This window comes from Cervus canadensis, chromosome 5, assembly GCF_019320065.1.
Source record: "Cervus canadensis isolate Bull #8, Minnesota chromosome 5, ASM1932006v1, whole genome shotgun sequence".
Taxonomy (NCBI): Eukaryota; Metazoa; Chordata; class Mammalia; order Artiodactyla; family Cervidae; genus Cervus; species Cervus canadensis.
The window spans coordinates 57,724,983-57,748,808 of record NC_057390.1 but is presented as its reverse complement, the minus strand read 5'-3'; the positions used below and the strand labels follow the sequence as shown (position 1 = coordinate 57,748,808).

At 36.9% G+C, this 23,826-nt stretch overlaps 1 protein-coding gene across 1 annotated transcript in view; it reads right to left on the bottom strand.

Moving 5' to 3' along the window:
* EHBP1 (EH domain binding protein 1) overlaps positions 1-20,800 on the bottom strand; it is a 427,094-nt gene extending 406,294 nt beyond the window's left edge. The window contains exon 1 of the mRNA XM_043468858.1: positions 20,660-20,800. The gene's annotated coding sequence lies outside the window, so the exon portion shown is untranslated. The remainder of the gene's footprint in view (positions 1-20,659) is intronic.
* Positions 20,801-23,826: the final 3,026 nt, after the last annotated feature.

The following is a 23,826-nucleotide window of genomic DNA, read 5'->3' as shown; positions in this document are numbered from 1 at the left end:
TAGATTTACATTCTGTAGGAATACTGGCACAAATGTGCAAGGGTATATGTAAAGGGAACATTATTTGTAATAGCTAAAAATATGAGACAACCTAATGTCAACAATAAGAGAATGTTGAATGGATGCTGAAAAGTCATAAAATAGAAACCCCTGAAGCCATTTAAAACTTAGAGGTAAGTTGATGAATTATATTTTTTAACTGAAGTATAGCTGATTTACGATGTTGTGTTAGTTGCTGCGGTACAGTGATTCAGTTATACATATGTATATACATTCTTTTTTATATTCTTTGCCATTAAGCCTGATGAATTAAGTAAAAAGTTATGTAACAATATGCAAAGTATGATTTCATTTTTGGGAAAACATATGTGTTCTTGAATGTTCTTCAGAAATGTCTGGAAAGATGTCAGAAGTGTGTGTTTGCTTCTTGGGAATGGGTGTGGAAAGGGGCTGGGGGAATATGTGAGTGGCTGGAGTTTTTTACTTTCTACTCTACAAACTATTTGTATTGTATATGTGATCAACAAATAATTCTATATTAATTAGGTTACAATAAAATGATAAGAATTGAATGAACATACACAAAGGGATATAAAAAGACAGTCAATTGTACAAAACATATTTCATAGGAATTTACAATTTAAAGTTGGGTTTATTTTCATGAAGAATGAAAATAAACTGACTCCTCTAAATCCTAAACAAGAAGGAATTTGATCTTCAACTCCATTTTTACGTTCTTGTTTGAATTGCAAAAGCAATAAGAGGTAAGACACTGGCGCCTTATTTCTGGAGTTCATTCAGATTATCGTCTATCCTTTCACTCCAGGAAAGCTACTTCTCACTCTCAGTTTACTTGGAGGAAGAAGAGGAGAAGGAGAAGGAGAAAAAGGGAGAAGAGGAGGAGGAGGGGGAAACGAAGGGAGAAAGGAGATTGACCTGTACAAACCTAAAGCTGAATAATCACTTAACTCTAAAAGCGCACAGGCATAGGCTACAGATCGAGCCTGCAAGTAAATCTGGTCTCAGTTTGGACTCCGGATTAAAATCGAAGAAAGTGACTTTTTGCCTTTATTTCAGTAATTTCTTTAAAAGAACACATACATTTTCACAGCTAGGTAGATCCAAATAAAAGCCAGAATTGAGTACACAGCCATAAAATTTAGTATAATGCCAGGGTTAATGTATTACTAGCCTCTAAAATAGCAGAAATTTGGCATTGTTTTCAGTTCAACAAGCTTTTCTTAAAACTGAGCAACTTGGCTAGAGAAGATTTAGTCACTCAGAGTCTGTAACCTAAGGGCAATTGAAGAAACTTACAGCATGAGTCATGTTCATCAAAATTTATGAATCTCTTTTGTAATTCTGACTTTATTTCTACTGCATAGTCATGTAATGTTTCAAAATCTGTGATTCCACTGAGTCAGAGATAGTTCTTCAATGTGAAACAAATGAGAACATCAGGTAATATCTGCAAAATCCACATGGCCAGTTTGAATCTTAACACCTGTACTTCCTTGAACAAGTAAGTGACACATTTTTTTTTTCCTTCTGCAGCCTTAGGTTCAGTTTCCTCACCTTCTGATATCACATCAGTAAGAAAATACAATCTTGTGAGCCTCGATGGGGAGTCTTAGTTACATCTCTTAGAGGCATTTAATTCCCAAAGACCAAGAGTCATGAAAATTTAAATTAAAAAAAAAAATCAAATGGTAAATCAACTCTATCTCAATAAAAAATAAATAATAAAATAAAAATTAAAGCCACTGCAGTAGATTTTTAAAAAATCAAATGTTTCCTTGACTTAGTTATTCAACTGCTTTGAGATAAACATATGTTGCTTCAAATTCTTTCAAACGTCCCATACCTTGGCAACAATGAAAGGCATTAACATGAACAAGATCCAGTCTTCCATCACATGAGACAATATTTCATACCTGACAAGTTCACAGCATTAATTTCCAGTGACTGAAACAAAGGAAAGACTTCCTTTGGATTCAAATAAACTGATGATAGACTGTCTTGTTCCTTTTCTTACAGGTGTTCCATCTGTGCCAGATAAGCCCATTTTATTTGAGGAACATGTAGAACTAAGATGAAGTAACAGAGGTGGGGAGAAAATAGGACAAGAGAGTGTCCTATAAAATAATAGGCTTCATACTTGCCTATGACTGGTGATCACCACAGGCAGTTATAAAGGAGGATATCTAAAATATTTTATCTGCAATGACCCAAAACACTTGTATAAGTGGTCAAACTTCCAAGGTGGCTACTTGAAAAGATAATACTCCTCTTGGATAATATAGTTTTTAAAAATAACAGCATCATGATCTTTCCTGGTAAATCCGATTCTTTATATCCTTTAAAATAGCTGATGAAAAAATATCATAGCCATAGTAATGATTATAATTCATTTTTTAAACATTTTTTGAAATAATTATAAATTCATAGGAAGTTACAGTTGTGGTATAAAGAGCCACATGCACCTTTCATGATGTCATCTCATAGCTAAAGTATTAAATCAAACTAGGAAACAGACAGTGGTATATTACTGTTAATGTACCAATCACAGTTGGTGTGTTACTTAGTTGTCACCTTTTTTTAGCCAGCATTCATTTGTGTGTGTGTGTGTGTGTGTGTGTATAACTTTATACAGTTTAATCCCATGTATATATTCAAGTAACCACCACTACAATGAAGATTCAGCTGTCGTGTTATTGCAAAAGGATTGCGTCCTACTACCACTTTGAATTAGCACTCACCACCTCATCCCCCACCCTTGTCTTTTGGCTACCATGACCCTCTTCTCAATCTCTGCAGTTATTTCAAAAATATGGTATAAATGGAATTTTACTGCATTTAACTTTGTGTGATTTATTCTTTTTTCACTAAACACAATGTCCTTGAGGTGCACCCAGGTTGTTTCATGTAGTAGTTCATCAGTAGTTCATTCCTTTTTATTGTTGAGTAGCATCCCGATGTGTGGATGTAGAGTTTGTCCAACCATTCACCCACTGAAGGGCATTTAGGATACTTCCAATATTTTGCTAGTAGAAATGAAGCTACAATGAATATTGTTGTATAGGTTTTATGTAAACATAAGTTTTCATTTGTCTAAGATAAATGTCCAAGAGTTGATTGCTAGTTGCGTGTTTAGTTTTGCAAGAAAATACTAAATTGATTTATAGATTTCCTGTACCATTTTACACTCCCCTCTGCAGTGCATGACAGATCCAATTTCTCTGCATCCTTACCAGCACTTCGTATGATAACTATTTTTAAATTTTAGTTATTCTGATAGGTGTGTAATAATATCTCACTGTGGTTTTAACTTGCATTTTCCTAATGACTAATGCTAATGAACATCTTTCATGCCTGCATTTCTACTACTACTACTACATTATCTTCTATGAAATCTTTTCATGTGTTTTGTCTATTTTATAATTGGATTGTTTCTTTTTTCACTGTTGAAACTTGAGGATTTTTTTAAAAATACACATTCCAAATGTAAGGTTTTGTTAGATAGGTGCTTTGCAAATATTTTTTCTCACCAATTCATTTTCATAAGACAAAAATCAGAATTGGGTCATAGGTTGGAGGACATTTTTTTTTAATTAATTTATTTTTTAATTGAAGGATAATTGCTTTACATAATTTTGTTGTTTTCTGTCAAATACCAACATGAATCAGCCATAGTGGACATTTTGTTTCATAGATACAGGATTACATTCAAGGCTATGTGACTTTGATTTCAGCCATTATTTGAACTCAAACTTAAGACTTTCTTAATACAGTGATGTCCCACTATGCTAAGTAGGCTCAAAAGATGACAATTCACCACTGATCAGGATTAGTTTTACATTTAAAATGCAGATGTATTCTGTATAACATCATGTTGCAAAGGGAAGCTCTTATTGCTGATGAAATGAGTCATTCAAGAAAGCAAAAAAGAGATCTATTTTCAAGGTAGTAGAGTGATAGGCAATACAATTTTTATTTATTTATTTTTTTTTTATTTTTTATTAGTTGGAGGCTAATTACTTCACAACATTTCAGTGGGTTTTGTCATACATTGATATGAATCAGCCATAGATTTACACGTATTCCCCATCCCGATCCCCCCTCCCACCTCCCTCTCCACCCGATTCCTCTGGGTCTTCCCAGTGCACCAGGCCCGAGCACTTGTCTCATGCATCCCACCTGGGCTGGGGATCTGTTTCACCATAGATAGTATACATGCTGTTCTTTTGAAATATCCCACCCTCACATTCTCCCACATAGTTCAATAGTCTGTTCTGTATTTCTGTGTCTCTTTTTCTGTTTTGCATATAGGGTTATCATTACCATCTTTCTAAATTCCATATATATGTGTTAGTATGCTGTAATGTTCTTTATCTTCCTGGCTTACTTCACTCTGTATAATGGGCTCCAGTTTCATCCATCTCATTAGAACTGATTCAAATGAATTCTTTTTAATGGCTGAGTAATATTCCATGGTGTATATGTACCACAGCTTCCTTATCCATTCGTCTGCTGATGGGCATCTAGGTTGCTTCATGTCCTGGCTATATATAACAGGCTTGCCGCGATGAAAGCACTGGGTGCACGTGTCTCTTTCAGATCGGTTTTCCTCAGTGTGTAATGCCCAGAAGTGGGATTACTGGGTCATATGGCAGTTCTATTTCCAGTTTTTTAAGAAATCTCCACACTGTTTTCCATAGTGGCTGTACTAGTTTGCATTCCCACCAACAGTGTGAGAGGGTTCCCTTTTCTCCACACCCTCTCCAGCATTTATTGCTTGTAGACTTTTGGATAGCAGCCATCCTGACTGGCGTGTAAATGGTACCTCATTGTGGTTTTGATTTGCATTTCTCTGATAATGAGTGATGTTGAGCATCTTTTCATATGTTTGTTAGCCATCTGTATGTCTTCTTTGGAGAAATGTCTGTTTAGTTCTTTGGCCCATTTTTTGATTGGGTCATTTATTTTTCTGGAATTGAGCTGCAGGAGTTGCTTGTATATTTTTGAGATTAATCCTTTGTCTGTTTCTTCATTTGCTATTATTTTCTCCCAATCTGACGGCTGTCTTTTCACCTACTTATAGTTTCCTTTGTAGTGCAAAAGCTTTTAAGTTTCATTAGATCCCATTTGTTTAGTTTGTTTTATTTCCAATATTCTGGGAGGTGTGCTAGAGGATTTGCTGGGGGTGATTTATGTTGGAGAGTGTTTTGCCTATGTTCTCCTCTAGGAGTTTTATAGTTTCTGGTCTTACGATTTTAGATCTTTAATCCAATAGATGCAAGAAAGCCTTTGACAAAATTCAACACTCATTTATGATTAAAACTCTCCAAAAGCAGGAATAGAAGGAACATACCTCAACATAATAAAAGCTATATATGACAAACCCACAGCAAGCATCACCCTCAATGGTGAAAAATTGAAAGCATTTCCCCTGAAATCAGGAACAAGACAAGGGTGCCCACTCTCACCACTACTATTCAACATAGTGTTGGAAGTTTTGGCCACAGCAATCAGAGCAGAAAAAGAAGTAAAAGGAATCCAGATAGGAAAAGAAGAAGTGAAACTCTCGCTGTTTGCAGATGACATGATCCTCTACATAGAAAACCCTAAAGACTCTACCAGAAAATTACTAGAGCTAATCAATGAATATAGTAAAGTTGCAGGATATAAAATTAACACACAGAAATCCCTTGCATTCCTATACACTAACAATGAAAAAACAGAAAGAGAAATTAAGGAAACAATACCATTCACCATTGCAACAAAAAGAATAAAATACTTAGGAGTATATCTACCTAAAGAAACAAAAGACCTATACATAGAAAACTATAAAACACTGATGAAAGAAATCAAAGAGGACACAAACAGATGGAGAAACATACCGTGTTCATGGATTGGAAGAATCAATATTGTCAAAATGGCTATTCTACCCAAAGCAATCTATAGATTCAATGCAATCCCTATCAAGCTACCAATGGTATTTTTCACAGAACTAGAACAAATAATTTCGCAATTTGTATGGAAATACAAAAAACCTCGAATAGCCAAAGTAATCCTGAGAAAGAAGAATGGAACTGGAGGAATCAACCTGCCTGACTTCAGACTCTACTACAAAGCCACAGTCATCGCGACAGTATGGTACTGGCACAAAGACAGAAATATAGATCAGTGGAACAGAATAGAAAGCCCAGAGATAAATCCACGAACCTATGGACACCTTATCTTTGACAAAGGAGGCAAGGATATACAATGGAAAAAAGACAACCTCTTTAACAAGTGGTGCTGGGAAAACTGGTCAACCACTTGTAAAAGAATGAAACTAGAACACTTTCTAACACCATACACAAAAATAAACTCTAAATGGCAATCCAATTTTTAAATCTTGATTATTTTAGTTCATATTCTAAAAAATATATGTTATAAATACTTACAATAAGCTGATTTCAGATCCTAGGATTTTTTTTTCTACTGTACCGTGCTTACTCTGGTGACTAGAAAGCTCTAAATTTGAGAGGACAGCTCAAATTTCAAATATTCCAAACCACTACCTCCATAAACCATTAAAATTATTTCCAAATACTAAACCATCAAAACTATACCTATTACACTACTCTTTACATCTGACAAAAATCCTTGTTTAATACATTCCAAGTATGGCTACCTTGTCATGTACCCTTCCCTGCTCATACCACTACGCTCTAGTGGTCATACTCTGTATGACATGATCCTGCCCTCTGGCCATAGCTAATCAGATGAAGGAGAGACACTTGACCCAATGCGTCCATCCAAAGGTTGTTCAGTGACCCCTGCTTTTAGTGGTTCAAAAGATGAGCTGGGTCAATTATATTCCACTTTAGGACCTTGGAATTGAAAAGCTGAAATGAGGGTAAATAACCATAAGAGCTGGACTGAAAGGTCATGACATGGCCACTATAGGCCATGTGCAAGCTGGAAGCCAGCCTCTGGAGGGTGGCATCAGCTGATGCACAGAGGGAAGCAGAGATGCCATGAGTTTGTTGATGGAAAAACTCATGAGGCTCTTGAAAGGCAGGCAGAAGGGGTAACTACTTGGGGACATGATGGCTTTCTGACTCTGGTTCGGGTTGCCATCCACACATAAGCCTTACTCTGCTTTTGAAGTAGCTTGGGTGGGTTCTTAACAGCCAAAAAGTTTCTAATTATGACATGTACCTAGTGGTCTTATTTTTTATTTAGAAGTTATAGTAAATAGCTATAGAAAAATCAGCATAATCTAATGAGAGTAGCATTCTCCCAAAAAGTTTTCAACTGATATAAAATCTCCCCAGAAAGAGACAGAACTCCCACATACAACTGGTGGGAGTACACAGTCAACCTTTTTTGAAGGGCAATTAGGCAAAATGGATGTTAAGATAAAAGTATATGTTAGTTTTTTTAAAATATTTGCATGGAAAAGAAAACAATACAAAAAGACAGCTCACAGATTGGGAGAAAATATTTGCAAATCATGTGACTGATATAGGATTAGTCTCCAAAATTTATAAATAGTTTATGATGCTTAACAACATCAAAACAAACTGCCCACTCAAAATATGGGCAGAAGGCCTGAATAGACATTTTTCCAAAGAGGACATATAGATGGCCAGTAAGCACATGAAAAGATGTTCAACATTGCTAGTTACTAAAGAAATGCAAATCAAAACTACAGTGAGGTATCACCTCACACCTGTCAGAATGACTATCATCAAAAAATCCACAAACGACAAATGTCGGAGAGAGTGTGGAGAGAAAGGAACCCTCCTGCACTGTTGGTGGGAATGCAAATTGATATAGCCACTATGGAGAACAGCATGGCGGTTCCTTAAAAAACTAATAGCAGAGCTACCACATGACCCTGCAATTATACTCCTGTGCATACATCCAGAGAAAAATATGATTCGAAAGGATACATGCACCCCAGTGTTCATTGCAGCACTGCTTATGATAGCCGAGGCACAGAAGCAACCTAAATGTCCATTGACAGAGGACTGGATAAAGAAGATGTGGTACATACGTACAATGAAATGTTACTCGGCCATGAAAAAGAGTGAAATAATGCCATTTGTAGCAACATGGATGGACCTAGAGAGAGTCATACTGAGTAAAGTAAGTCAGACAGAGAAGGAGAAATGTTGTATGACACCCTGCATATGTGGAATCTAAAAAGAAATGTTACAAATGAATTTACAAAACAGAAAGAGACTCACAGACTTAGCAAATTAACTTAAGGTTGCCAAAGTGAAGGGACAGTGAATTTGGGAAGGTCATGTACACACTGCTATATTCAAAATAGATAACTGACAAGGACCTACTGTACAGCACATGGAACTCTGCTCGATGTTATATGTCAGCCTTGATGGGAGGGGGTTTGAGGGTAAATGTGTTTGTTAGTTGCTCAGCTGTGTCTGATTTTTTGCAATCCCATGAACTATAGTTCACCAGGCCCCTCTGTCCATGGAATTCTCCAGGCAAGAATACTGGAGTGGGTAGCTGTTCCCTTCTCCAGGGGATTGGATATATGCGTATGTATAGCTGAGTCCCTTTGCTGTTCACCTGAAGCTACCACAACATTGTTAATTGGCTATAACCCAACAAAATTAAAAAGTCTGAAGTTTGAAAAAAATGCATAGAAAAATTTGGAAGTATTATATTAAAATAGCACTACTAGTTATATTTAGATGATAAGATTGTGGATGATTTAAAGGTGCTCCTTTTTTTTACCAATTTCTATTTCTTATAATTCTTTTCAAAAGCAGATGTTAAAATATAAAACTAGTTACATGTGCTAGGTGCTTTAAAGACATTACCTACTTTAATTTTAAAAATTATGCAATGAGGTAGGTGCTATTATTTTTATTTTATGATGAGGAGGTTAACCCCCAGAGATATTTTAAAAAATTTCTTATGTCATGGCCAGCAAGTGGTACTAAAATGTAAAGTCCATGAAACTGGGGAAGTTGTCTCTGTTGTTCATTATGGGATCTGTGGCAACTAGAATTCAGTATTTTTAAATGAATGATAGGCAGAAGTAGGTTTTATGACCAAGTATGCCATACTCTAAAACCTCTGCTCCAAATTCTTGCTCTAAAGCAATACTCCAATGAATCCCTTCTGCAATTTATTATCTTAATTAAGCTTTTAATTACTTTGTTTAAAATAGGAAAAAACCTCAACAAAAGAAAAACTAAACAACCCAATTTTAAAAGTGAGCAGAAGATGTAAATAAACATTTTTCTAAAAATGTCTTTTCTAAAAAAGACATATAGAAAGCCTACAGGCATATGAAATATTCAACATCACTAATTATTAGGGACATACATATCAAAACCACAATGAGATACTACCTCCTACCTGTTAGAATGGCTATTATCAAAAAGATAAGAAATAACAGTGTCAGAGAGGATGTGGAGAAAAGGAAACTTTGTGCTCTGTTGGTGGGAAGGTAAATTGGTGCAACCACTCTGGAAAAGAGTATGAAGATCCCTCAAAAAATAAGAAATAGAACTATTATATGATTGTGTTAATCCAATTCTGGGCATTTTTGCAAAAGATACAAAAATAGTGACTTGAAAAGATATACTCACCCTTATGTTCTTTGTAGCATTATTTGCAATGGCCAAGATATGGAGGTGACCCAAGTGCCCACTGATGGCTGAATGGATGAAGAAGATATGGTGTGTGTATATATAGACAACAGAATACTACTCAGCCATAAGAAAGAATGAAATCTTGCTATTTGCAACAACATGGGTATCCAACCTTGAGGAAATTAAGTGAAATAAGACAGAGAAAGACATATATTATATGATTTCACTTTTATGTGGGATCTAAAACAAAACAAATGAACAAAAAAAACAAAACATCTTTCACAGATGCAGAGATAAGATTAGTGGTTATTGGAGGGGAAGGGGTTGAAGGATGGGTAAAATGGGTGAAAGGGATCAACTGTCTGGTGAAGGATGGTAACTAGACCTTTGGTGGTGGTCACTCTGTAGGTATATAAATGTCAAATTATAATGTTGTATAACTGTAACATGTAATGTTATATTCCGATTTTACTTCAATTTTAAAAATTAAAATGCAACAGTAAGAAATGACCAAGAAATATTTTTTTTTGACCAAGAAATATTTATAGAACATGATGATACTTTAGGAAATATGAAGTCACATGACAGGTAACTGAGTTGCCCTAGTCAATAAATAAATAAGTCAGTTTATAAATAAACTCAACAAAGTTTTACATTATATGACATTTATTTAAAGTGGTGTTAGTAGTTATTGCTAGGAAAATTTGGATAGTTGACCCTTAGTTTTTAATATAATTCTGGATTTATTATACCATTATTTCTATGGAAAATAAAAACTTGGTTTCTCTTGTATAATTTTGACTTCCAGTAGCTTTTCTGGGAGTGTAACACACTGGAGGAATGAACATTCTTGATATTATTCAAAATTATAATTTATTCCTTAGTAGCTACATAGCCTCTTAAATCATCATGAAATACTATTTTTGGAGGAAATTTGACATTCAAACTATAATTCTGTGATAGTTATAGCAATGTCAACCCAGAGCATTAGAATAAAGCTTCAACTCATGACAAACATATTTCCAGTTCTTGATTCAATTTTACTAATAGCACCACAAAATCATAATTACTAGACCTTAGCTGAAAGACCAAGGAGCATAAGTCAGTCATAGCTATTAAATTTTTGAAAGGCCAAGTTTTCCATACAGCAACATTTGATCTCAAACTTTCTGCCTCTTTCCCCAGTGTTGTCAATTAGCTGAAGGTATAAGGAGAACTATTTCAGATGATATTACTAGAGATGTGCTCTCTATCATCATTTTGATTTAATATCATTTTAGGAGTTCAGCACTATGTAAAAAGATCAAACAAACCCAAGAGAAATAAACAATGGAAGAAACAAAAACATCACTATTTGAAGACAATTGATTATATATCCATAAACATGACCAAGGAATGAGCTAAACTTTTAGACTTACTCCAATAATAAATGGCCAGATAAAATCTAGGATATAGAAAAGCCATTAAGATTCTTGAACATCAACTATTACAAACTAGAAAGACCTAATTTTAAAAAGAGATCCAATTTACAATAGCAATAAAGTATATAAAGAAAAGTAGATTTAATAAGAAGTATTTGGCTATATAAACAAAATAATAAAATTTATTGGGCAATAACATCTAGGAAGAATAAAATATTTTAAAGATGTCAATTCTTAATGTGTTCTTTTAAAATTTAATGCAATCCCAATCAAAATAAAAGTGGAATATATTTTAGGATTTAAAAAGGTGCCATAATATTCACTTAGACAAGCAAAAAGGTGAGAATAACAAAATTTTGTTGAAAAAATACAGAAGTGTAAGTCAGTGAAACAGAAGAGAAACCTCAGAAACAGGCCTCATTTTATATATATAAGGATTAAAAAATAACCAAAACAATGCAAAACAATAGGGAAGATTTAAAAATACATACTTGTGGGAATCATTCATTAGAAATTTAAATTGAATTATTTTAGGTCAAATACTTCATGTGCTTAGTCATTCAGTCCTGTCTGACTCTTTGCAACCCCATGAACTATAGCGTGCCAGGCTTCTCTGTTCATAGGGATTCTCCAGGCAAGAATACTGGAGTGGATTGCCATACTCTCCTCCAGGGGATCTTCCCAACCCATGGATCAAGCCCAGGTCTCCTGCACTGCAGGTGGATTCTTTACCATCTGAGCCACCAGGGAAGCCTCAAATACTTCATACCACCCCCCAAAATATATTTCTGAAGTCTTATGTAACTAAATATCTTTAGACTCAAAATAAGCAAATAAGAGTAAGTGAAAGATCATTAGAAATATAATTTTTTTAATTTGAAGCAAAGAAGAAATTACAAAGGAAGGGTTCATGGTTTCATACTTAATTGAAAAGAAACATCATTTATTCAACTTAAAAATAGGAAAACTGGATATAAATTAGTGACACACATTAATTTTTCAGTCTACTGGAAGTTGTGTGACCTGTTTCATCCTTCGCACCTTGCACAGTGCTGGGCACATAGCAAATGCTCACACTAGTTATTTGTTGAACAAATACTGCAATAATTAACTAAATAGACTTGGATTAATTATATAAGACAAAGAAGTGACCCTAGGGTCCAATTAGGTAGCTGTATCTAAGAATGATGAGTGAAAACTAATTTCTTTGGCCCACATGCAAAAGAACCATGCAGGAGGCTGTCTACTCAATGGTGGGATGGGCAAGTGATGGGAACCGCAGGTGGGCTGTGTAAGTGCTATCAGACCAAATCATGTCACACTATAAGCATCAGCTGTTGGAGGGTAATAGCAGCCAACAGGCCACCCTGGCCAAGGGTCAGTCAGCAAATGAATGGCTCGAGTCAATCAAGAAATCTTGTTCAACCTGGGAGGCCCAGAGATCAGGGTGCTGAATGACAGGGCTTATAAACAAGCAGTCTCAGCTGCTAAACAAAGAGCATGATTGTGTTCTGGGAGCAGAGAGACAGAGGACCACTCTTTTCTTGTCGGTCTTTTTCTAGGATAAATGCTCAATGAATTGAAGCATCTTTAACCACTTAGACTTGATGGTTATTGCGTCTTCCATCTGAGACAATCCTCTGACTAGGGGGTTTTTAACATCAGTGTATGATTGGGTACAATGTATAGCAAGGGATACATTCATTCCAAATCATTTAGTCATTGGGGAGTCTATGCAGTAATATGTTTCTGCATTATTTTTGGTCTATTTGGTGCTGATGGCTCACAGCATTCAGCATATTTTTGCTGAATCAGTAAACAAACTGGGCAGTATTTTGATAAGTCTAAAAAATAATCATTTTGATTTGTCAACATCTTGTCTTCCAACTTGGTGTTGGGACATAGGGAACTGGTCAAATGTTTGCTAAGGATATGAATGTATGTGTTACCATCTTTGTAGCTCTGTCTTCCCAGAGTGATGAAAATAAATATATTAAGAGAAATTAGGAGCGCAGGACTGTACGTCTTCACTGCATGTGCATGCCTGGATCCAGTGTTTCTCTGCTATAGTGATGCCCCTGTATGCCTATCTAAAACAATTGTTCCACTTGTCACCTAGACTGGAGGATAGGATCCTTCAGAACAAGTAGAATTTTTTGTTGTGATTGCTATTATTACTTGACCATCAGACAGGTTACTGACCAGAATGGGCCAGATTACATTGGCAAACCATTCATTTCCTGGATATACCTATAGAAGCTTGGAAAGTACAACGAGGAAAGGAGAGAAGGTTTTGTTTTTTTATTTTGTTTTTTTTAATTTAAGGTTCATTCTTTCATTCAAGGTCAAAACTACCAAATTTGGAGCTATTAGATCATGAAGTATTTGCTGTCTTATAATCCATTCCATTAGGAGAGCAGATTTTAAAAAAAACAAAAAAAAATCTATTTGTGAAGTAGTTGGTAATGATAGGCACAGTGCAAAGCTCGTACAAAGTAGATATTTCTACATAGTGGCAGGATGGAAGGAACTGATATGTCAAATATTTTAAAGTCCATGATCAAATTGGAATAATATCAAAAGTGATTGTAATCTGAAGCAGTAGAATTCAATTTTCCTTGCATTATGGAGATTTCTCTGAGCAGACCCAGGTTAAATGACTGCTCTGAGGTTGATGACACACCGATTCCTAGCGCCAACAATGACTTCAGCCTGATGGCAACCTTTACAAATTGCTTCCTGTAAATTCTTTGTGAGAATAACAAGCAATTCATTTTGTTTGAGAGTGATTTTTAGCTAAGGGACTCCACCCAACAGTCTGGATTTAATAAAACAGAAAACACTTAGGTATTACAAACATCTTTTTTGAGATGCAAGTTCCCCACATAAGGTTTTATAAAAACAAAGCACTTTCATTTTCTGTTCAGCGAAAGAGTCAGATTCCTAAGAATGGCCAATGACTGTAGTTTATCTGGTGAGTTGGTGGGGAAGAGTGGAAAGAGAGAGAAGGCCATGGAAGAGTCATTTGTGTTTGCATATGCATGTAGGATATTTAGGGTAATATTTACAAAAGACTTTAAAGCTATGGCCAGTGACTTGATAACTCAATCATTTATCCATTCATTTATTCAGCACTCAGTATACTAAGTACCAGGCACTGTTGTAAGCTATGGGGACATCAGATTTGAACAAGACAGACAATACTTTCGCTGTCACAGAACTCATTCTGGTGAGAGTAGATGGATCATAAGCCAACCACTATGCAAAGAAAAATCTCTTTAAAGAGGACTCTGGATTTAAAAGGCAAGGTAGAGGAATTATCTGCTTACAGAGATTAGGTAACTGGGAACATTTATGTCTCTGTGACTGGTAGTAGATAAAATCATACTAGTAAATATTTAAGCTTGGCATTGCTCAAATATCATACATAATTTATGACCTAGTTCCTGAACTCCAAAAGCTTATAATTCCAACGTGCAAGGTGTTCCAGCACATCATGCAGGCAGAGAGGGAAGGAAGAACAACCAAATATTTTGTATACCATGTGAATCAGAGCTGAATCAATGCCTTCAAGGTTATAATAGGGCTGAAAGAGGTTTAGAATCCTTGAACCTTTAGGAATTCAAATAGGAATAAGAGTTCTTTGACATTGTATGTCCTTTCCTATTTTGTTAAAATAAAAAAAAAAAATTTTAATGAAATCATTCACATAACAGAGAAACTGTGTGTGTGTTAGAAAGAATGACCAATCCACTTGGCTCATTCCAATGAACCTACTATGATTAAAGGAGGTAGAAACACAAAATCTGACAGCTTTTAAAAAATAACTGTAAAAAAGGGCCTTGGACCTTATGAGGGTAAAACCATAAGACTTATTTGAAATAACACCTTTGAAACTTCTCTGATTTTCATTCCCGCTTACTTGTTTTTTCAACTTTTTTCTTTTCATTATTCTTTGCTAACCACAATCATCAATCAGGGCTTAGGATTGTCTTCATCTACAGGTATACTGGCCTCAGAGTTCATGAAATCAAAATCACCTTATGCTTCTGGTACTCTTGTGGATTCCCTCATAACTATGCCACTCACCTCCTCAGTCTGGGAGAAGAAATAACTTTCTTAAGAACAACCCTTCCAATATCCCCAATCACAGTTGCTTGCTCTTGTTCAAAACTGAGCCTTTCAAGTCTTTCCTCCTTCCTCTTGTAAGAACACGTATTCATCTAACAAACACATATTGAACACCCACCCTATGGCATTATTTCGGGCCACTGGGGCATACAAAGATGTTGAAAATATATGGTTGCTGCCTTTATAGCGCTTAGGGTTAAGAGAGGGGCCAAGCCCACAGACAGCTATAAAACAAGGTGGAAAAAGGGCAGACACCACAAGAGAGAGACGAGTGAAGTACCATGAACTCTGAGGAAGTTTCTGGTTGGGGGCCTCAGGATGGCAGCACTGAAGCAAAACTTCAGGGGACTGGTAGGATCGCAGCAGATCAGGAAGAGATGAGCAGACAAAAATTTATCTTTTTTATTTATACATTTTCTCTTAGTACGCTATACCATCCTTCCACCTTTATTTATATTCTTCAAATGAGGCTTTCCCAATAAAATCATCTTTTTTTTCAATCTCACAAACCTCTCTTCCTTATTTTCTTCCATTAATATTACTTTAAATTTTTAATAAGTTTGCTTTTAATTGGGTATTTAATCAACTTTACAATGAAAGTTTGGAGAAGAAAATGGCAACCCACTCCAGTACTCTTGCCTAAGGAATCCCATGGACAAGGAGCCTGGCGGGCTATAGTCCATGGAATCACAAAGAGTCAGACACAACTGAGCAACAACAGTGAAAGTTAAATAGAAATATCTAAGTACTAAGAGCAACATGAATGTACCAAAAAACTCCTCAAATTTCCATGCTTTCATAAACCCTGAAGACTTTTCCCATTCTCCTGCTTGCACAAAAACAAACGTGTGTAACTGTTAGGGCCTGTTATTTATCATTCTGAATTATACTTTATCTCATCTGCTATTGTTTTCTATAATCCTTTATCCATTTTTATATGTCTCTCATTTTTATCATTCCTTCCAGCAATGTCACATTTTACTGTATGAATGTATCATGTCTGCTGCCTTCTATAGGTATGTATGTGGGCTTTTTCTAGTTTTTAGATATGCTAATAATTGCTTCTGTACACATTTATATGCCTTTTCTTTCCTTTGTATTATCTCTCTGGTATATGTTACATTTTCCAAAGTTAAATAAATTAATATATAACATGTGGCTCAAGGTATGAGGACTGGCAAACTTGTTGTGTTTGGATTCTGGCTCTATCACTTATCTGTGTGAACTCAGATAAACTTCTTAACCTCTCCGAGGCAGTTTCCTCATCTAAGAAACAAGCATAATAATATTATCCACCTCATATTTTTAGTATGAAAATTACATGAGGTAATATATATGTTAAGCCTTAGAACTGTGATTAACACACTGTAAGTGTCCAATTGTTAGCTCTTGTTATCTATGGTTCTTAGCATATTATATGTTGTATTCTAAAACTTGATAAGCACTCATATCCTTTTCACCTACTCAAATTACTATAACTTGGACAAAATGTCTGATCATTTCTATTAATCATGGAATTATAAGCTTAGGACTGTACAGAATGTGAAAAGTTTAGTCCCTGATTCATGTCATGTGTAGAGGCTTCTCAGGTGGCTCAGCGGTAAACAGTTTGCAATGCAGGAAATATGGTTTCACCCTGGAAGAGGCGATGGCAACCTACTCCAGTATTCTTGCCTGGAAAATTCCAAGGGGCTTCCTTGATGGCTCAGCAGGTAAAGAATCTGCCTGCAATACAGGAGATGCAGGAGATGTCGGTTCGATCCCTGGGTTGGGAAGATCCCCTGGAGGAGGAAATGGCAACCCGCTCCAGTATTCTTGCCCAGAGAATTCCATGGACAGAGGAGCCTGGTGGGCTACAGTCCATGGGTGGCAATAAGTTATGCATGACTGAGCATGCACACATATATACATCATGTTGTGTATCTAAGATGCTTTCCAGAAAAAGAGCATCAGCTTACAGAATCATCAAATGTACCCAAACTTTCATGTTCATGTATTGTTACTCTTATTTTACTGATACAAAACCCCTACTTTACATTTATTTACACTTTGTATTTTTTCATTATAATAAATGGAGCCCTTGGTTTCAAGTGAAAATCCTCAACCTTTTACAGGAAGAAAAGGTGGGAGTATGGTTCAGTTTAATTCAGTTGCTCAGTCATATCTGACTCTTTGTGACCCCATGGACTGCAGCACGCCAGGCTCCCCTGTCCATCACCAATTACTGGAGCTCGCTCAAACTCATGTCCATTGAGTTGCTAATGCCATCCAACCATCTCATCCTCTGTCATCCTTCTCCTCATGCCTTCAATCTTTCCCAGCGTCAGGGTCTTTTCCAATGAAAAGGGAATATGGCTAGGGGCTTATTTCCTCCCTCAGACTCTGGTCTCTGCTTTTCTCAACCTGGCTTCCTTCACATATTTGGAAACCTAGCCACCAGAAGTTCACATGATTCATATTGATGGTGAAAGCATGTGCTTACCAACTTTATATTTCCAGGGAAGGAGTCTTATTGGCCTGACTTGGGTCAGTCTCTATTAAACCAATCAACTGCGGCCAGGGAATTAGGTGCTATAACTGGTGGTCCCTATCAGAGCCATTTATCTGGAGTGGAAGGAAGAGCTTTAACCCAAAGACAGGGACTCTGATCAGATAGAATGATAGATTCCACCAAATGGAGTTATTAGAGGAGCCTGATATATTTCACATCTGTTTACTGTTCTTGTGTGAATCTCCTCTTCTTGTGTTTTTTGATCATTTGTCAAATATATTGATCAAATATTTTGATCATTTGTCAAAATATATTTTCCTTATAAATTTATACATGTTCCTAATACCTTTATAAATACAACTGTGCAACTATTTTAAAGAGTTAGGATGGCATCAGCAAAAATTGAAAAACTACTCTGTTCAAGGAGTTGTTCTCAGTGTATGAAAAGTTCAGAGAATCCATCACTATAGAGAATTCAGTTTCCAATGGGGTTGAACAATATAAATAAAAAATGAAACAACAAAAAGCTATACAATAGTGGCTCCTCAATCGTGGAGACTATATTCTTAAGAACTTTGAGACAGAAGGACTTAGGTTTCAAGAACTTAAGTCCTTACGGTAGAAACCATATTAGGGCAAATATTTGGAGTAGACCTATGAAAATCATTAGAAAATGTTTTCTTGTACTAAAATAAACATAACTTATATACATCTTACCTTAGTAATAATGACTACCATATAGATATTCAACATTCTACCATTTCATACTCATTTTCATTTTCAGCACCTTCTGCATTTTCAATAAGATATTTGTAAGTCATTTTGCAGAATTGCTAAAAAAATATCCATAGAGAGAATTCTTTCTGGAGCTGGTCCTCTTCTGAAGGCCCAAGGTCTTTCTTATTTTGTGATTTGGTGGTCTCTAACAGACACACTGTTGCCTTGTCCACAGAGCTCACATGCCAAGAGCTTTCTACTGTAAATATCTGCGACTCCACCGGAAGGCTTTTTCCAGTTGCAGGCCCAGACATGGCCAGGGGCAGGCTGGAAAGACTGGGGACTTAATGCTTACTGGGGCAAAAGAGATTTGGTTGGAAAAGCACCAGTTCCTCAGGTGGAACAACTCAGGTGGGGCTGCACAGTGTCCCAAGGTCTCTAAAGGAACTGGGCCCCCACTAACCACAGCAGCAATATGTTCATGAACATTTTGTATTGACTTCCTAAAATAACATCTGAGCAAGCTATTTGCATTAAAATTGACATTTTAGGGCCTGTTTGGGGAAGAACCAAGCCTAACATGAAATTTGACTTCATCTCCTAGACTCTGCCTCCTAAATACCTGGATCCCTGGAACAATACACAGCAATGTTGGAGGCTTGAGATGGAAAGACCTTTGAGAATTGATCTCCCACAATACCGAGTTTTGCAGCCCTGCATTTGACTATGGTAACTTCATGTCAGCACATGCATTTCTCCCCTTGTACTCCTGAAGAAAACCACAGGAGGTACTTCCAAAGCCTGGGATTATTACTGCTTATTTTCCCTGGTCTGCCTCAGTCTTCATTTCAAAAATCATTACTTTGTCTCTGCTTTAGTTTCTTTTCAAGTTTCAACCTCTACCTCTCTCTTTCACCAACTACCCATGGAAGGAACAATCTGTAATTTACATATACCAGGACTAAAATTATCTATAGTCTCTGATAAAATATATATCTGTATATACTGAATAAGAATTATACCAATTGAACATCAACTGCATATCAATAACTTTATTAAAAGGTCAATATAAAAAAGAATTATGTCTAAGAGAATGTTATGGTTAGGGAATTTAAATTGGTGTATCATCCTCACACCAGTCAGAATGGCCATCATTAAAAAGTTTACAAATAACAAATGCTGGAGAGGGTGTGGAGAAAAGGGAACTGTACAACACTGTTGGTGGGAATGTAAATTGGTACAACCGCTATGGAGAATAGTATGGAGTTTCCTAAAAAAACTAAAAAGAGAGTTGCCATATGATCCAGCAATCCCACTTCTGGGCATATATCCAGAAAAAACTGTACTTCAGAAAGATGCATGCATGCTATCCAGAGAAAACCATACTTCAGAAAGATGCATGTATGCACCTCAATGTTCAGAGCAGCACTATTCACGATAGTTAAGACATGGAAATAACCTAAATGTCCACCAACATTTAGAACGGATATATTATCCAGGAATGGATAAAGAAGATGTGGTACACGTATACAATGGAATACTACTCAGCCATAAAAAGGAATGAAATAATGCCATTTATAGCAACATGGATAAATGTAGAGATTACCATACTAAGTGAAGTTAAGTCAGCAAGAGAAAGACAAATACCATATGATACCACTTAAATGTGGAATCTAAAATATGACACAAATGAACTTATCTGTGAAACAGACTCACAGAGAAGAGACTTGTGGTTGCCAAGGGAAAGGAGGGTGGGGAAGAAATGGATCAGGAGTGTGGGATTAACAGAGGCAAACTATTATATATAGATGGATAAACAACAAGGTCCTACTATATAGCACAGTGAACTAAATTCAGTATCTTATAATAACATATAATGAAAAGGAATCTGAAAAAGAATGTATAATATATATATGTATATATATACACACACACACACAGCACTTTGCTACACAGAGGAAATTAACACATTATAAATCAACTATACTTCAATAAAATAAATTTTTAAAACATGGTACATTGAAAAATAACCAGAAATACAACCTGAGTAATCATGAAAGGGTTCAGAGAGAAGGCTGGGATGCTGATCTAGCCCTGTCACCCATTTTATACATGAAGACACTAAAATCTAAGGGATTAAGTGATTGATTCAGGGGTTCTATAGTTTACGAGTGGTAAGATGCCCTCCCACCCACCCCCGCCACTTTCTACCTCTCAATTCCCTCTGCACTCTGACCCATGTTGTTCTCTCCCTATTCGTCCAGGGGTAGCCTTACCTTTGTCTGTGCCTTTTGTTGGCTTTGAAATTTGCCATGAGGATAAACGAGTCCCGGAAAAGGATGAGAACAAATAGCATATTCTCCTAAGCACGCTCCACACTACCCGGTGTCAGTTGTCCAAAGAGGGTTTTGATACGGGTTGAACATTTTGTTTTGTTTTAAATCTTGGAAAAAATTCTAGTTGCATGGAATTTTTTCTCCAGAATTAATCATGAGTAGCATACTCTTTAGCCTTGTTCTTTGGGGAAGCAGAAAACAAAATAGCCATTGTAGGCCCCCTTTGTTTAAAACCAGAGACGAATGACGCTGTTCACCCCTCCCACTGTGCAGACTTTGGGTATCGGTCTCTCTGGAGAGCGCTGAGTACCCTGGGTGCTGAGTAAGCCCTTCCTCAACCCAAACTTGGTTCCAAGGAGACAATTCCTCTGACTGTTTGTTCTTGAGCTTAGTCGTATCAAATATTCTCAACAAGTTCTTCCAATCTGTTTTTAGAATGAAAATAAAAGACCAGCACATTCCTTTTATGTTTGTGCAAATGAAGCAGAGGCAAGAAGCTGGGGAAACTCTAGCAAAAGACTTCAGTTGTATAACTTAAGTGATTCCCTAATGAAGTCCTGAAAGATGAATTAAAATAATAGATTTACTTTGTTTTGCATTTCAAGATTATTTTTCTGGTATTTTCTACAGGTTGTGGAATCAATATTCTAAGAACCAGTCTGTCTTTGTCAACCTCCAGTAATAGTGACTCAGACATAATGTTGGGATCCACTAAAATGCAACTTTCTCTTCACAGAGTATGCTTTGTTTTAGAGGGGTCATCATTAGCTCACTTACTGTTCACTGTGGAACATGTTATTCACCACAAAATCATCTAATTAAAAAGATAATTTCCCATAATGTGAGATTTCAGGCAACTCAACATCAGCTGAGGGATTCTGTGACAGTACTATTATGCACACTGCACTGCACCGATTCATGTTTGACTCAGATTTAATTGGGCATGTCTCAACTACAGAAAACACTCTGTTTCTGTCTGCAAAGATTTTTAGGACCTGGAGTTTGTACTGCCTGCAGGGCATGGATGCATGGTACCTACCCTGCCTCAAAACTTGCTTTTTACCTAGTATATGGGTGCTTAACTAAAAAGTGAAAGTAATCTCTATTCCATTTCCCTCTCCCTGAGATTGCCTCTCCACCAGGATCCCTGCTGTTTCTCTTGCAAGAGGATCACTGTAGAAAAATATCTGAGCCTCTAGAAACTTAGGGGTTACCTAAAGGAGAAGAGGGAAGGAATTATATGAAGCAGGAACAGCTGGGGGGAGCTGTTTTCAGGAGCAAAAGCCAGTCAGGGATGGGCCTTCACTTTGGTAAACACCCCTTGAAAACAAACAAATAACAAATATAAAAACGAGAAGGGAGAAAAAAAACTTCTAGGAAAGTACAGTGATCATCTGTTATTCTTATCTTAGTATGGTTAGGTTCAGCCAGCTTGCTTTCCTGCTTATAAACCAGCTGCACCAAGAAGATGGAATTTGTTTGCTGGGGAAAGGAAAGTAGATAATTCTGGAACACGGCACTCTTCTGGAAGTGGGTCATGGGTGTGTGTGGATACCATGAGGGCAAAAGACACTCCAGGAGAGGGAGAAAGAAGGGAGAGAAATGCCCAGAACAAACATCACTGATTTCAGTCTGTGGCCTAAGCAGGGAGTTCATTCTTTTCCTCTCTTCTTTCTCCTTTATCTCCTTCTCTTCCTCATGTTCTCCTTTCTCCTCCCATCTGAGATTTGAGCCAGTAGCCCTTGCTCCCAGGAGCAAGAATGTAAACCAACATTATTAGTAGGAGAATTTAGCAGCACTATTCATTAAGTTGGCTTTTCTGAGAGTATGCTATGAACCTGATTGCTATAGTAACTCATTATCATAATAATATTATTAATGCCTAACAATAAATCATTATAATAACTATTACTATCATTCTCTTCCTCCTCCTCATTATCAAGGCTTCTTTGGGGAATTTTGTGCCAAGTTTCAAATTTTAAACACTGCAGCTCCCAGGATGTACAATGAGAAAATTCAAGGATTGTGGGCAAACAGGCAGGGTGCTGCGTATAGATGTTAAGCTGGGCCCTGAACCTCAGGGTCAGGCCAAGAAGGGAGTGGAGTTGAAATCTGGTGTGTGCTCTGCTCTCCAGGCTGAACAACTTGGCTCATAGCAGCATCTGCAAGGAAGATGGCACCTCTTTTCTCAACTGAACACAGTCTATGGGCTGGCTATGGCCCTGAGCCTAGGACAGGTCTAGCGCTGTCACCAGAGCCAGGAAAACCATGCACAGGAGATGCTAAGCCTCTCTAGGGGAGTTTCAAAACCATAATTTGGGGCTGTTAAGGCCAAGCATTTGGGGGAATGGTAAGAAGGAAATGCACAATGAAGTGTTTAGGTTCAGGACTGTGACTTCCTTTCTTGCCACTCTCAGGCAATTTTCACTACCTCATCTTCATCTCTGGTGTCTTCAAGGTACTGCTCAGCTTGTGCCATTAATACTTTTCCTTAGATTTTTAGAAAGTTAAGTTCAGTCATATGGTGGGTCCCATCTGTACTGAATGGGCTTCCCAAGTAGCACTCGCGGTAAAGAACCCACCTGCCAATGCAGGAGATGTAAGAGATACGGGTTTGATCCCTGGGTCGGGAAGATCCTCTGGAGGACGGCATGGCAACCCACTCCAGTATTCTTGCCTGGAGAACCCCATGGACAGAGGAGCCTGGCAGGCTACAGTCCATGGGGTCACACACAGACGAACACAACTGAAGCAACTTAGCATGTATGCACACATCTGTGTTGAATAAGCTTTTAGAATTTCCTGTTTATCTCCACATACCTCTTTCATATTCTTATCTTTAACGACTAAAGCAAAATTTGGTCCTTTAACCAGTAATCAGATTTGCTTGATTCCTGATTTGGCCTGAGACATCTTTAAGTAAAGCTTATTAGAAAGTGAGTTAGAGTGTGGCTCATGAGTCTGGAGGCTGCGAAGGATGTTTCAGCTGCTGCAGAGAGACAAGCAGGCTTTGTTTGCACTGAACCACAGCAGTGTCTCATGCTCTTCCTTGCTCTCTGTTCAGCACTTCATCTTTATCTGCTCTTGAACAAAGCATGGCCTGTGCA